The sequence below is a fragment of the Balaenoptera physalus genome (genome assembly GCF_965194825.1).
Source record: "Balaenoptera physalus genome assembly, chromosome: 6".
In the NCBI taxonomy this organism is placed as follows: Eukaryota; Metazoa; Chordata; class Mammalia; order Artiodactyla; family Balaenopteridae; genus Balaenoptera; species Balaenoptera physalus.
Window position 1 is genome coordinate 22,100,007 of NC_138885.1, and position 14,401 is coordinate 22,114,407.

Consider the following 14,401-nt stretch of genomic DNA (forward strand, 5'->3'; position numbering starts at 1 on the left):
TTTGACATCAAGCAAAAAATAAATCACCAAGCTCTTTGAGCACAGGGGTTCTTAAGAGGGCAGTAGAAGGAAGGAATGGGCAGAAGAGACGATCTCCAGTGAAGTGAAGGCCGTTTTTCCAAAAGAGTAGGATTTAGTCTCAGTTTAAGGAGAACACTTTTAAATAGCTGGGCCAGCTCCAAACTGCAGTTTAGGGAACGAGTGCTTCAAAAGAACAGTGCTTTAAAAGTCCTGGCAAGGCAGCAAGAGGATGAAGAGTTGGTTTTGCGTAGTTTTGAACACAGGAGTAAAGAAGCAGAGGCATCTCTGACTAAAAGGCCCTGAGATCCTATGGCATCAATGGGTCAGTTGCGGGGGGCAGGGGGTGTGGGGGGCGATATTTCTCTCTCAAAGTCTCCCAGGGCAGCCACCCCTCCCGACCCCACCCCCACACTCCCTTCACCCTTCCTCCCTCCACTGTTGGGTCCCCAGGGACAGCACTTTTCAAGCTGGAGCCCTCAGGCACCATCTCTGCAGTCTGGATTCTTCCTGGAGCCTGGCAAGTTCTGGGACAGGAAGGCGGGTCTGCAAGGCCGCTGCGGTGCAGTCGGACCTGGAGGCCTGGAGGGGAACTGGAGCCCTGAAGCCCACCCACGTCCTTGAAGCCGAGGGAGGAACACATCCTCCCAACAGTACTTCTCAGGGGTCAGCGTGCTCCCCACCCGACGGTGATCTATACTCACTTGAGGCAGCAAGGACTGCCTCTAACTGGCCCCCTCGATTCCGCCTTAAGGGTCCTCGCACATGTGTGATAGCGCAGGCCCCGGATCTCTTTAGTCAGCTGAGGCCAGTGCTGCCGGCATCCCTCCAGTCCCATCCCCCAGCCCCTCCCTCTGGGACTGTATCTAATAGAAGAAAGAGCACAGAGGAATTGGCTGAATCAAGGGACCTGGGAGCCTGGGGATGAGTTTGAAGACCGAGAACCTAAGGCGCAATTACATATTATTGGAAACTCTTGTGGGGTGTGTGGGGGGGGGGGAGGTTAGGAGGCTGAGAGGCTGAGTCGACCTGCTGAGTCCAGCCCCAGGACACCACACAGCCCCGTCCCCCTTTCCCTGCCATCAGACAAGCGGTGCCGCAACTCCAGCCGGGACTCTGCACTTCCCCCTCCCTGATTCTCCAGAAGAGCAGGTGGCCCCCCTCTGAGGGCAGGGGCAAGACAACGGACCAAGTCCCCGTGGACTAAGGCGCCGCTGGAAGCTCTTCCTGAACAGCAGTGCTGGCTTGGAGCGAACCCGTGCACCGCCAAAGCTGGTCTCGTCCTGCAGCTGAGGGACGCAGGCTTTAAGCCAGCTGCCTTGGCTTTAAATCAATCAGCCCCCCCTTTAAGTCAGGTGACCCGACTTTAAATCACTGTGTGCCCCTCAAGCCTGCCACTTCAAAAGTTGGGAACTTCACTTTGATCCCAGCACCTCACACAGCTGAATGCACACTGTAGTCACCCCCAAGCCTGGCTTAGAGGCAGGATATAAGGTAAGGGGATGGGCTGCACACATGGTGAGGAGGGTGCACTTCATGTACCAGAAGGGTCCAGGTACTCTGGGTACAGCAAGCAGTGCACGATACAGCAGCTCCCTGGCAAAGCTGGTGATGCACAGGGGGAGCAGGCACACCCAGGCACGCAGAGGTTCCAGGCCGGGAGCTGGGGCACAGCCAGCCGGGAGGGTGTGGAAGCCGAGGATCTGAGCCTTCTTGAGAAAGGCAGACACAGAGGATGGATGAGAAACAAAGACCAGGTGAAACATGGATTTGAAAAACACACCCTGCTCTTGAAATTGGGGTGGGGGCACCCCAGATTTGAGTCCTCTTACTCCCCAGGTGCTAGTTCTTTGGCATTTGCCAAATTATTTATAAAATGTGACTGATAATATCTAACCCATAGAATATTGCATTTATAGTGGTTTTGCGAGTTTATGTTTCTATAGTGGAATAATCTTTTCTACAAGAAAAATGTATACTATCTGAAATAAATTAAAACCCCTCTTTAAAAAGTACTATATCGGACTTCCCTGGTGGCGCAGTGGTTAAGAATCTGCCTGCCAAGGCAGGGGACATGGGTTCGAGCCCTGGTCAGGGAAGATCCCACATGCTGCGGAGAAGCTAAACCCATGCGCCACAACTACTGAGCCTGCATGCCACCTACTGATGCCCGCGCGCCTAGAGCCGGTGCTCCACAACAAGCGCAGCAAGAGAAACCACCGCAATGAGAAGCCCGCGCACCGCAACAAAGAGTAGCCCCCGCTTGCCGCAACTAGAGAAAGCCTGCGCATAGCAACGAAGACCCAACGCAGCCAAAAATAAATACATTAATTAATTAATTAATTATTTTAAAAAAGTACTATATCCTTCTGTACAACTTCTCTGGGAAGAACAGAGAGATGGCGTGGGAGAGTGAGAAAGACCAATATTTAGGGCACATCTCTCATGCAGGTGCTCTGCTGGCTCAGATAGATTTATCCCCACTTTACAAAGGAGGAAGTAAGCTCAGAAAGGTTTAGTAATTTTCCCAAAGTCAAACAGCTATTGAGTGGCAGAACCAAGATCTGAACCAAGTCTGTTACCTTCAAAGCCTAAGTCCTCATCACAACAAAACTCAATTAATATTTACATTTATCGAATTACATTGCAACCTGGGGAGTTCTTGGCACAATCCTGAATAAGAGTGAGAAAGAAAGAAATAGCATTGTTCCTACAGTCAACCAAAATTTTTGGAGCAGCTGCTAGATGCCTGGCCCTTTTTGGGGTTCAGCAGTGATCAAGACAGGAAGAGTCCTGCTCTCATGAAGCATGTAGTGGGGAGGAGAGACGGGTGCAACTTGGGTGAGGGATTTCACCTTGCTGGGCCTCTGTTGTGTCATCTGGAAAATGGGATGGGTGTTCCTCATTTTCTGGGATTGTCCAGCCCTCACATTCTCTGATTCCATAAGAAGCATTTGTTTTCCTGTTTCTTTAAAATTCAATCAGGCCATGAGCTGTGATGAATGTTGTTAGCTGCTCCCCAAATCACCCTTCTATTCCCACCCTTTTCCTGTGATCAGGTCTTCCCGAAACATGACTCACAATCAATCAAGTCACAGAACCTAAGGGGCACCCAGCAGAAAAATTCCAACCCTGGCTTCTCAGGAGCTCTGCGGTCTACCTGGCCAGGTAAACTTAACTCACTTGGCACAAGGTGGCCATCCCTGGTTTCACATCAACATGATCTCAGGCACAAGCCTCCTTGTTTTTCCATTTTGTCTTTAAGTTACTTGTTGAAACAATGGCACAAATATGACAGATATAAAATCAGGCATCTTCTGCCCCCAGTGCCTACTAATAAATGATTTTCTGCCACTTAAACGATAAAGATAGAACGTTTCAACATTCTGCTGCCCTTATTATTTGTCATTTTTGTTGATATTTCTATTGAATACATCTTTCAATATTTTAACAATGGAACATTTATTTAGGTTGTTCCAGACCCAGCCTTCAGTGGTAAAGGTTTTGTTGTTATATTTCTATTATGTTTCCTTTAAAAGTCATTATCCTATTTAAATGGATTGAGTCAATTCTATAGGCATTTATCTTATGATATTAATGAAATTAATACATAGAGGGCAGAAGTACAAGTTGATTGGACTTGAGAACCTCTATTAGCACAGTTAAGTATAAATAGTATCTATATGTAAACCAAAGTACATGCCGAGTGAGATTCTCCGACTTTTTTTCACTGTCTGCCCCTCAAGCCTGTGAGAAATGGAATATTTCTTGCCATATCAGTAAACAAAGGAAGTCACAGTCATCAGCACTTGCAGCCCTCCAATGTGAGCCGGCGGGCCCTGAGGCACTCAGGATATGCAAATACGGAATGCAGGCCCCAGAGAGCTGAGGTGCATATCAAAGGAAGGATTTCAGTGAGCCCAGGCAAAGAAAAGCGCCGCATTCCTCACCTTGGGAGAGCTGGTTTTCCTTAGTTAACAATCATCTTTGGATGTTCCCCGTTACCTGCGCCAGTCCCCTGCCCTGTCCCCTCCCCCCGGTACTTTAGCTCAGGGAGGAAGGAGCGCAGAGAGACTCGGCTGAACAAGGGGCCTGCGAGCCTGGGGATGCATTTTCAGCCGCTTTCCCCGCAGTCGGGAGGAGGGGCGCTGACGCTGCAGCCGGACCCTGCGCCTCCCTTGCCCCATTTCCCCTCAGGACGCTCAGGCCGACCCCCTCGCCACGCCCACCAGGCCTCGCGAGCCAGGCCAAGGCCAGGCGCGAGAGGAGGGACCGGAGTTCCCCGGGACCAGACGCTGGGGGCCGCTCTTTCTGCACAGCAGCGGCGGGTGGCAGCGAACCCCTGCCCCTCAGAAGCTGGTCTTGTGCCGCCGCCCGGGCACCGGACCAGGCAGAGGGTCGGCGCCCACTTACCCGGCCCGCCGTCCCCGCGACTGTCACGGCTTCGGCCGCCGGGGCACCTCCAGAGCCCGCAGCCTCAGTGAGGCCGCCCTCCCCTCGGGCTCCGGGGCAGTTCCGTGAAGGCGGAGGGAAGAGACCCCGCCCGAGCCGGGAGTTCCAGCTCTGAGGAAACGCGGGCTCTGTTCAGCGCGCAGTGGGTGGGACCGCTCTGCCCCGAGGCCTTCCGGGAGGGAGCGGGGCGGCGGGGGAGGGAGCCGCCAGGAGCGCAGGGCCCCGTCGGGGGTCCTGGAGGGGCGGCCCGGCCTGGGGGTCCCGCCCACTGTGGCCGCAGCCCATGGCTTTTTCCTGGAATCCTACACAAAAAAGTTAGAAAGATACACAGTCTATAGTAAATATTCACAAGTGATTGTTGCTGCTGTGCTTACTATTCTATTAAAGGTGTGAAATCCATAAAACACTTTAAGTTCAAAATTAAATATGAATTTTTACCTTTCTAATTATGTCTCTGCTATTCACAATTGTGGTTAATGAATCAGAGACTGTGACATCACTAGTTAAAAATGAGCTTGTTAAAAAAATAGAACTCAGGCCCACCGGACCTACTGAATCACAATCTGCACTTTTACGATCTCCCCAGTGTACTTGTGTACCCATGAATAGTTGAAAGGTACATTCTTACCTCGACATGTCTTTTCTGTCTGAGAAATACACACATTTTATCCAGTTTGATATAAATAAAACACTTAAAAATGCATATGCTTGTGTTGAAACCATCATTTTATCATTTCTTTTCCAGAAAAGTATAGTCTCTATACTGGTTTTGTGGATCACATGCCATACTCTTTTCTTGTAGTTAGAAATAAGGTAGAGAAAGTTACTTTGTAAAAAACAAACAAACAAACAAACTATATATATATATATATATATATATATATATTAGTGGATAATTGAAGACACTCTTCTAAGTTAAAACCAGTTCTCTTAGCTTGCTGTTTTCTTCTTGGGTCACATTATGAACTCTTCCCGTGGCCACATGGTATGTGTCCTTTTAATTTCAGGGACTGCTGACATTCCAGGATGTGGCCATAGATTTCTGTCAAGAGGAGTGAGAATGCCTGGAGCAAGATCAATGGGAATTGTACAGGGATGTGATGTTAGAGAAGTATAGGAACCTGCTCTCCTTGGGTGAGGATACCTTCCTTCCAGAATTCCTTATCCAACCACAGGGTTTGGAGTCCTTCATTTGTAGAATGTCTCCTGGAATCTTCTGCTTCCTACAATAGGGTTTCAGATTGCAACGTTTCAGGAAAGATTGGGAGTTTGTGGGTATAATTTTTCTTATTCTTTTAAAATTGCAGCCTCCCTTTTAATATACTTTGTAACTGCTTGGGATGTGTCTATATGAACTGTGTACTATATGCTTCTGTTATAGTCCTTGCAATATTTTATTGTCTTATTTTCTGTAACAATTTTCCATGGATTCTTTGGGCTTAAGGTATATTAAAAGGGAGACTGCAATTCTGGGACTTCCCTGGTGATGCAGTGGTTAAGAATTCGCCTGCCAATGCAGGGGACCCGGTTCGATCCACGATCCAGGAAGATCTCACGTGCCACGGAGCAACTAAGCCAGTGGGCCACAACTACTGAGCCTGCGTGCCACAAGTACTGAAGCCGGTGTGCCCTGAGCCCGTGCGCCATTTATTTTTTGGAGAATAAAACCGCCTCTGAGTGATTAAAATTTAGACCAGCTAGTCAAAATGCTTTATCACCTGTTCTTCAAAAACACTGAACAGCAGAACAAGTTTTACTAGGGATAACAGTGTAATTGTATTCTAGAGTTCATATCGGCAATATGGTTTATGACCTTGTTGCTGGATCACGACATTTCAATGGTATAACTGCTATTAATTGTCTGTTTGTTCAACGATTAAAGTCTCACATGATCTGAGTTCAGACTGGAGTCATCCTGGTTGGTTTCTGTCTATTGCAGGTTTCTTCCAGTATGAAAGGACAAGAGCAATACGGCTTACTTTACAAAATGTCTTCAAACTAAATGATGATATAATCTACATTCAATTAATTTATACATACCCTACTGTAGAACAGGGTTTGTTACGGTGGCAGAGCCCGGTAATTATGTAAAACTGAAACCTTTATCTGCACTGGTTCAAGTCCTCTTCCTAAGAATATGCTTATAATCAACATTCTTTGACAAATTACCCAATTTAATTCACCATAGCATTCCTCATATTAACCAAATGGAAAATCCTAGGCTATATACAAATCCAGAAAGGGCCAAAAGTCATCAGCCCCCATGGATTATTACAACCCATTGCTGAGGCATTCAAATTACTTATTAAAGAACCACTATGTCCATCAACATCATCAATTTATCTATTATTGCCCCAGTGCTAGCCTTAACCCTGGCTCTCACAACATGAATTCCTCTTCCCATATCTTATCCACTAATTAATATAAATGTAGGCATATTATTTATATTAGCCATATCACACCTAGCCATTTATTCCATCCTCAGATCTGGATGAGCTTCACATTCAAAATATTCACTCACTGGAGCTCTAGGGACAGTAGCACAGACAATCTCATATGAAGTAATGTAGCAGTTATTCTCTTCTCAGTCTTACTGATAAATGGATCATTTACACTTTCAACAGTAATTATTACACAAGAACACCTATGACTGATTTTCTCCTGACCCCTACCCAGAATTTGATTATCTCCGCAGTAGCAGAAGTCCAACGAAGCCCCACTTGATTTAACAGAAGTAGAATCAAAACCTGTATATGTCTTCAATGTAGAAAATGTAGCAGGCCCATTCACCCCGTCCTTCCTAGAGAATATGTCAATTTCCCTATAATAAACATTTCCACAGCAATCTATTTTTAGGAGCATTCGACAATCCCTAGGTGCCAGAATTATAGATTCTTTCTTCTTGTGAATATAGTTTTCTTAAAAAATAATTTTTATAGTTTTACTACCTTTAAACAAAATGTACTCCATTGCTGTGGAATATTCCTTCATAGGAGCGTGCATGGTTCATTTCTGCATCCGCTTGTGATGGCCTTCAGGTTCTGTCAGGTTTGGCTCCTGTGGCTGCAGAGTCCATGTCCGTGTGTCCTGGTGCAGGGCTGGTGGGTTTGTGTTCAACTGGGAGGAGCACTGTGGGTCTCTGTGCACGGACTTCGCTATCTGAGGCCCGATTGCTTCAGAAGTGGTTGCATCCCCCCGCTGCGTACCAGGCTTTCCATTGCTCCACATCCTGCTGATATTTGATACTATGTCTTTCATGTCTGCCGTTCTGGTAGGTGTATGCACAGTATTTTTCTTATGGCTTTAATCCCTCTGTTGTTAGTGAAGTTGTGCATCTTGTGGTATTCATGGACTATTTCCTGTTGTTTTTTAAAAAGTTTTAAAAATTGTGGTCAAATACACATAACATAAAATTTACTATCTTAACTACTTTTAAGTGCACATTTCAGGGTGAAGAAGTAATTCGCACTGTTGTGCAAACCTGACCACCATCCTCCTCCAGAACTTTTTCATCTTGCAAAATTGAAACAGTCCCCATTAAACACTCACTCCCAATTGTCCCTCCCTCAGCCCCTGGCACTCAACATTCTACTTTCTGTCTCTATGTTTCCGACTGCTCTAGGAGCCTTGTATGAGTGGATCAAGCACTGTTTGTTTTTTTGTGTCTAGCTTACATCACTGAGCATAATGCCCTCAAGGTTCATCCCTGCTGCAGCCTGTGTCAGAATTGCCTTCCCTTTTAGGCTGAATAACATTCCCTTGTATTGATGGACCGTGTTTTTCTTCTCCATTCATACATTAGTGGGACACATGTAATATCTACATTCATTTCTCCTGTCATAATATTTGTGGAATAACGTCAGAAAGTTCTATGAATCAAAAGTCATTTGCCATTAACTTTTTTCTTAAACTTTTTATTGTGAAAAACATCAAGGCTAAGAAAAGGGGAAAATACATGTCAGCTTCACTTGTGTTCAGGAATTAATGCTTTACGGATTCACTTTATTCCCTGTGTGTGTGCTATGCATGTGCATGTGCATAGGTATGTGCACTTGCACATGTTAGTGTGTGCATGGGCATATGCGTTCATGTGTGTTCATATGCTAGTGTGTGAATATATTGGTGCTGTGCACGTGCATATGTTTGTGTGTGTGCTGTGCCTGCCTGTGCGCACACCTGTGTGTTTGCTGGAACCACTTGCAAGTTGGTTGCAGACTGAATTGTGCCCCACATATGTCCACACGCACCTGCTCTAACAATCCTGCGTAGCCACGTAAAGGTCACAGATCTCAGGGATTTAAATGGATGGAGCAGGATGTCCTGACACAGAGTCTGTCTTCCAATGACTGTCACTGTCTCAGTAACATCCTTCACACCTTCTTTAAGCCCCATTCAGGGTCCAGTTTAGACCCCCATTACATTCAGTCACCTGTCCCAGGTCCCCTAAAGCAACAATGTCACAGTTGGAGAGCCCGGCCAAGGCTGGGGGTGCCCCTCCTGTTGGCCTGGCCTCCAGGCCCTGCACTTGGCTCCTGTGTTCCCATCTCTCAGCCAGGCCCCGACTTGGATGGGGCCGCCACCTCTTTCCTCACAGGGTCCCATCGCCCAGTCAAGGGGGTTCATTCTCCCCAAACACAGCAACAGGAGTGGGGGGGTGACAGTCCCCACTGGGTCTCCTTCATGTGAGACCCTGTGCTGTTGAAAGAGCAGGCGCCCTGCCCTCGGGGTTGGGGGGCTGGGGGGTGACATGCGGCCCACGATGGGCAGGCGGGTCTCCGGGTGGGGCGAGCCAGTGTGCAAGGAGTTCCGCGGTGGGTTCTCCTCTCCAACGGCTTCTGTGCCCCTACCTCTCCCCGTGCCTCCCCTCGAAGACAGCGCGGTGCCCGGGACGGGAGCCATGGGAGCCGTCAGCCACCGCCCCCTCTACACACACACACACACACACGCACACGCACACGCACACGCACATGCTGCAGGGAAGCAGGACCTGAGTGCAGGGCCCTCAGCGGCCCTGAGCGCCCCGCCCGGAATCGGCCAGCCGAATGGACAGACCGGATCTCCCGGCCCGGACCATGCAGGACTCTCCTGCCTGGGCTTCCAGTGTGGCCGCCTCCTTCTGGAAGCCTGGGAGGCTGGAATCAGGCCACTTCTTGTCTGTCCTGGCAGCAGACTGGGCTGCACTCTAAGAAGTTCGTGGCTCGCCCGTGGATCCTGACCATCAGGTGGCCAGAGAAATTGGGAACATTTCTGTTTTGCCTGTTGAAATGTTTAATGACAAAGATTTTGTTCAGTTTCCTGATGTGGGTGTCCAAAGATGAGAGACCCATGTGTGTGATCTGTACCTCCTATGAGATCAGCCCTAAGCTAGTTTAAACATGATCAAGTTGTGTCTACATGGTAGATTTAGACCTCTGCATGTCCTGTCTACTGATTATGTTTAGAGCTGACCATGTGTTGTCTATAATAAGAAGATTTAGACCTGACCATGTTCTGTGTACGCTAGGACTATGGGGACCTGGGTAGGGACCCGGCCTGGCCTCAGTACTGGGAAGCTCTGTGCCTGCATCTGAATGTCAGTGCTTAGATGTCTGGGGTCTGGAGCTGAGGTGGGCTTGTCTACGTAACAGCCTCTCTTCTGAGTGTGGTGACCTGGTCCTCCCAAGGGTCAGTGCTATGGTCGGGGCCTTAGTCTTAATCCCTGCAAGGTTCACCTTCCCTGGGGCTCATGGAGAATCCTCAGGAGGGCTACTTGGCAATAATTCCAATTTACCAGCATGTGAATGGTGAGTAGGGAGGCAGGTTTACCTGGTGAATTGATTGCAGGGCACGCAGATCGGGCAAAAGGCCGATGGGTGACAGCTGAGGCTGCTTCGGAACTCTCCTTCCAGTCTACCGTCCCTACTCAGCAGAGTCCAGAGCTGCCCCTCGGCTTTCAGGCCTGCTGTCCTGTGAGTTTTCTCAACATGTAAGTGAGACAAGAAAGGACTGAGCCTGCCAGAACCAACGTAGTGTGTTCAACTCTAGCATGAAAACTTTAAAAACAGTTAAAATCACACAGAACCAAAGTGAAAAGAGGAGGACTTCTCTGGGACAAGTGTGGGGAGAGGAGACCTACCTTACACATTTTTCCATCCCAGGAGGTCCCAGGAACCCAGCTTGTTTCCACATTAGGGGAGCAACCAGCAGAGCCATGGTGTCCTGACCAAGGGGACGTGTGACCCCAGGTGCAGGGTCTGGGGAGGTGAGGTCACCCTGGGACTGTGGACATGTGACCCAGGTGGAGGGGTCTAGGTAGGAGGGGTCACCTGTTGAGAGAGAACGTGTGACTTTAGATGCAGGGTCTGGGGAGGTGGGGTCACCCTGGTGAGTGTGGATGTGTGGCCCCAGGTATAGGGTGCGGGGACTGTGTGGGTCTCACCATACCTGCATGGGTCAGGATCACATGGATGGGGAGACCCCATATGTATTCTTTGCCTGCAGTGTGTCCTGTTCCCTTTGAGATTTCCAACCTCTGCATTAAGGGTGTTGCCCCGATTAACCTGTGGTTCCTTTTCTTCTCTTAATCTTGTCACATTCACATGAGGTCAGGCATGTTTGATTGGGTTGCTGCTCTGTGTTCTGGTAAGTGACAACACTTGGTGGTATCATATTAATATCATAGCGTATCATATGTCTAATCTATGGGGGTTACCACTGCTTGGGTCCCCCTGGACAGAGGTCAGGTGAGCACAGACTAGCCCCCCCAAGAATGGTCTCCCATGTGCTCTGTGAGGGTACCGTGATGGCCCCTAAGGTAGGGGACTGTGTCTGGGCCTCCGACATTTGTGATGAAGGGGAGTCGAAATGGAATCTCAATTAACAAGACATTATTTTAAGAATTTATTTTAAGTGAAATAAAACACACGTCACATACCCTTTACCATCATCACCATTTTAAGTGCACGTTTCTGAGGCATGAGATAGATTCACTTTCTCGTAGAGCCATCACCACCATCCCTAGAACTTTTCATCTTGCAAAACCAAAATTCCACAACCATGAAAGTCTCACTCCCCATTCCTTCCCACTGCCCCTGGCACCGATATCCACTTCAGTCCCTGAGTTGTCGACTCCAGGGCACCCACTGGAGTGGAATCCTGCAGTGTTTGCTGACGGGTCATTTTGGAAGAGCTGACTTTCAGTCTGAAGCTCTGCCTGTTTGCATCTGAAGAATCTGCATTTAAGGAGAGGGTGTATGAGGAAGGGGGTGTATGCGGGACAAAGGTGTCCGGGGTGCAGGTGAGCCAGGACCTGACCAGCTGCCTTTTGGGTCCTCTGGTCCCATCTCTTGGTCTGTGCCTCATCTGCATCATCACTGTCCCCGCTGGCACCGCTGGAGTGTTGTTGTCTGAGTGAGAGTCCCCTAGTGCCCCTGCTCTCCTCCCCTCCTCCTGCTGGTTGCGGAGGGAACTGCTTGCTGTGTGGTCTCTACTCCTGAGGCATGAAGGACCCTGTAGCATGGACCTGCAGAGTGTGGGGTGTGGTCCCAAGAGCATGGGGTCCACATAGGACACAACATCAGGACGTGACAAGTGCTAGGGCTGCCTCATCACTGACAGGGAATGTTGCCCAGATCCTGCTCGAGAGGGCGTGGTGGGTGGCCTGGGACCCTAGAGGCCCCATTCCTATACTGGAGCTTGGAGAGTGCATCCCCATGGGCTCCAGATTCACCCCATATCTCAGCCATATCCCTCTGTCCTGTCTTTGAACTCAGGAAAACGAGCTCTCTTGTCCACAACATAGGCCTGGTCCTGTTGGTATTAGGATTCTTTAATTTAGGCGTCCTGGGATAGCAGCTCTTTTTAGGCCTGAGAAGGAAAAACTCCGGAGTGTACAACAATTTCAGATGAAACTAATATTCAATGACTGTCCCTAACTACTCGGTGTTGACTTCTATTAGTCATTATTCTCCTGGTTTTAGCTCTGATGTGGGGATTACAGAGGAGTCAACATTTAAATCTTCATAATCTGTGTATTTGTAGCTTCAGTATCATTACTGACCCATAGTTTTTTATGGTTTGGGAAGAGTTATTGATTTCATGTATCATGTAAAGGATTCACAATGATGATAGGGCAATTAAGATTACAATAATAGCTAGTAAATTGTTCACATTTTCTCTACCTGTGCATCTATTGTATGCATATGAGTTTAGATGTCAATATTAGTGAAATGATATAGAGGACTAGAGAACTTATTTTAAAAATCACTATTAATGTGTGATGAAGAAAATGTAAAAGTTCTTCCATAATCGGTGATGTTGTATCTTGAGAGCCTAGATGAAATTGATATGCCTTAGTGATATACAGGATTTTAGCCTATGATTTAACTTTGACAAAGCTACATCACTTTTTACTTTTATCTCATTTATTGAGAAAGACATAATTGTTATGGTGTTGGCTTGAAACTGGTTGAAAGGGACTTGAGTCCTTCCTTATTTTACATTTACATAGGTAGGATCTTGAAACATAGGATATGGTGGAGGACATCCGTGTAACCATTCTAGGTTAGGAGTAGCAATTTCCACTGCTAAGACTTCTTGTTTAGACGCAAATGCTTTTCAAAGTATGAAGATTATTAGCATTACTGCTGCTACTGAGATGAATGAGCCTAAAGACAAAATATTTCATGTTGTGTGTGCCTCAGGGTACTCAGACTAACGTAGTGACATCCTTGAGAGGCCAGGAAAGTGCTGCAGGAAGTCATATTTACTACTACAAATATACTTGTGAAGTGAATTTTTGCTCATGCTGAGTTAACTGTATAACCTGAGAATAGTGGGAATCAGTGTAGGAAGCCTCCTATAATAGTGAAGACAGCTCCCATGGACATTAAGTCATGGAAGTGTGCTACTACATAGTATGTATCCTGGAGGACAATGTCCGGGGATGAGTTGGCTAAGATGATTCCTGTCAAACCATCTACTGTAAAAAGAAAAACTAAAGCCTAAAACTCATAATATATTGGGAGGTCATATAATATTACCTCCGTGAAGAGTTGCTAACCAGGGACTTCCCTGGTGACGCAGTGGTTAAGAATTTGCCTGCCAATGCAGGAGACACGGGTTCGAACCCTCGTCTGGGAAGATTCCACATGCCGCGGAGCAAAAACCCCGTGCGCCACAGCTACTGAGCTTGCCCTCTAGAGCCCGCAAGCCACAACTCCTGAAGCCCATGCGCCTAGAGGCCGTGCTCTGCAACAAGAGAAGCCACTGCAATGAAAAGGCCGCGCACCGCAACGAAGAGTAGCTGCCGCTCACCGCAACCAGAGAAAGCCCACGTGCAGCAACCAAGACCCAACGCAGCCAAAAAAAAAAAGAAAAGAAAAAGAAAAATTAAAGAAAGAGTTGCTAATCAGCTAGATACTTTTACTCCTGTAGGGATAGAAGTAATTACGGTAGCTGATGCAAAGTATGCTCCTGAGTCCACAGCTATCCCTATGGTAAACATATGATGGGCCCACAAGAGAACTCCTAAAAAGCCAGTGGACATGACTCATACTATTCCCAGATAGCTGAAAGGCACTTTTTGTCCTAAATAGTATGTAATGATATGTGAGTTTATAACAAACCCTGGTAGGCCCTGAATACAGACTTCATGGTGACCAAAGAATCAAAATAGTCGTTGGTATAGGATTCGGTCTCCTCCTGCAGGGTCAAAGAAAGTAGTGTTTAGATTTCTATCTCTTAACAGTATGGAAATTCTGGCTGCTCGGACTGAGATTGGTAATTATAGTAGTATGGCTATAGTTGGGGAAGATTAAACAAATAATGGTGTTTGGTATTGGGATGTGACTGCTGGTTTTGTATTAAAGACTATACTAATAAAAGTAATAATACCAAGAATTGAACAGACACCTGCTAAATGTAAGGAGAAAATGGTTAGGTCGACAGAGGC

General features: G+C 47.4%; 1 long non-coding RNA gene across 1 annotated transcript in view; it reads right to left on the minus strand.

The window, feature by feature from the left end:
* The window catches only part of LOC309662785, a 45,786-nt gene extending 41,071 nt beyond the window's left edge, over positions 1–4,715 (minus strand). Inside the window, exon 1 of the long non-coding RNA XR_014264960.1 lies at positions 4,432–4,715. This is a non-coding gene — a long non-coding RNA (uncharacterized lncRNA). The remainder of the gene's footprint in view (positions 1–4,431) is intronic.
* Positions 4,716–14,401: the final 9,686 nt, after the last annotated feature.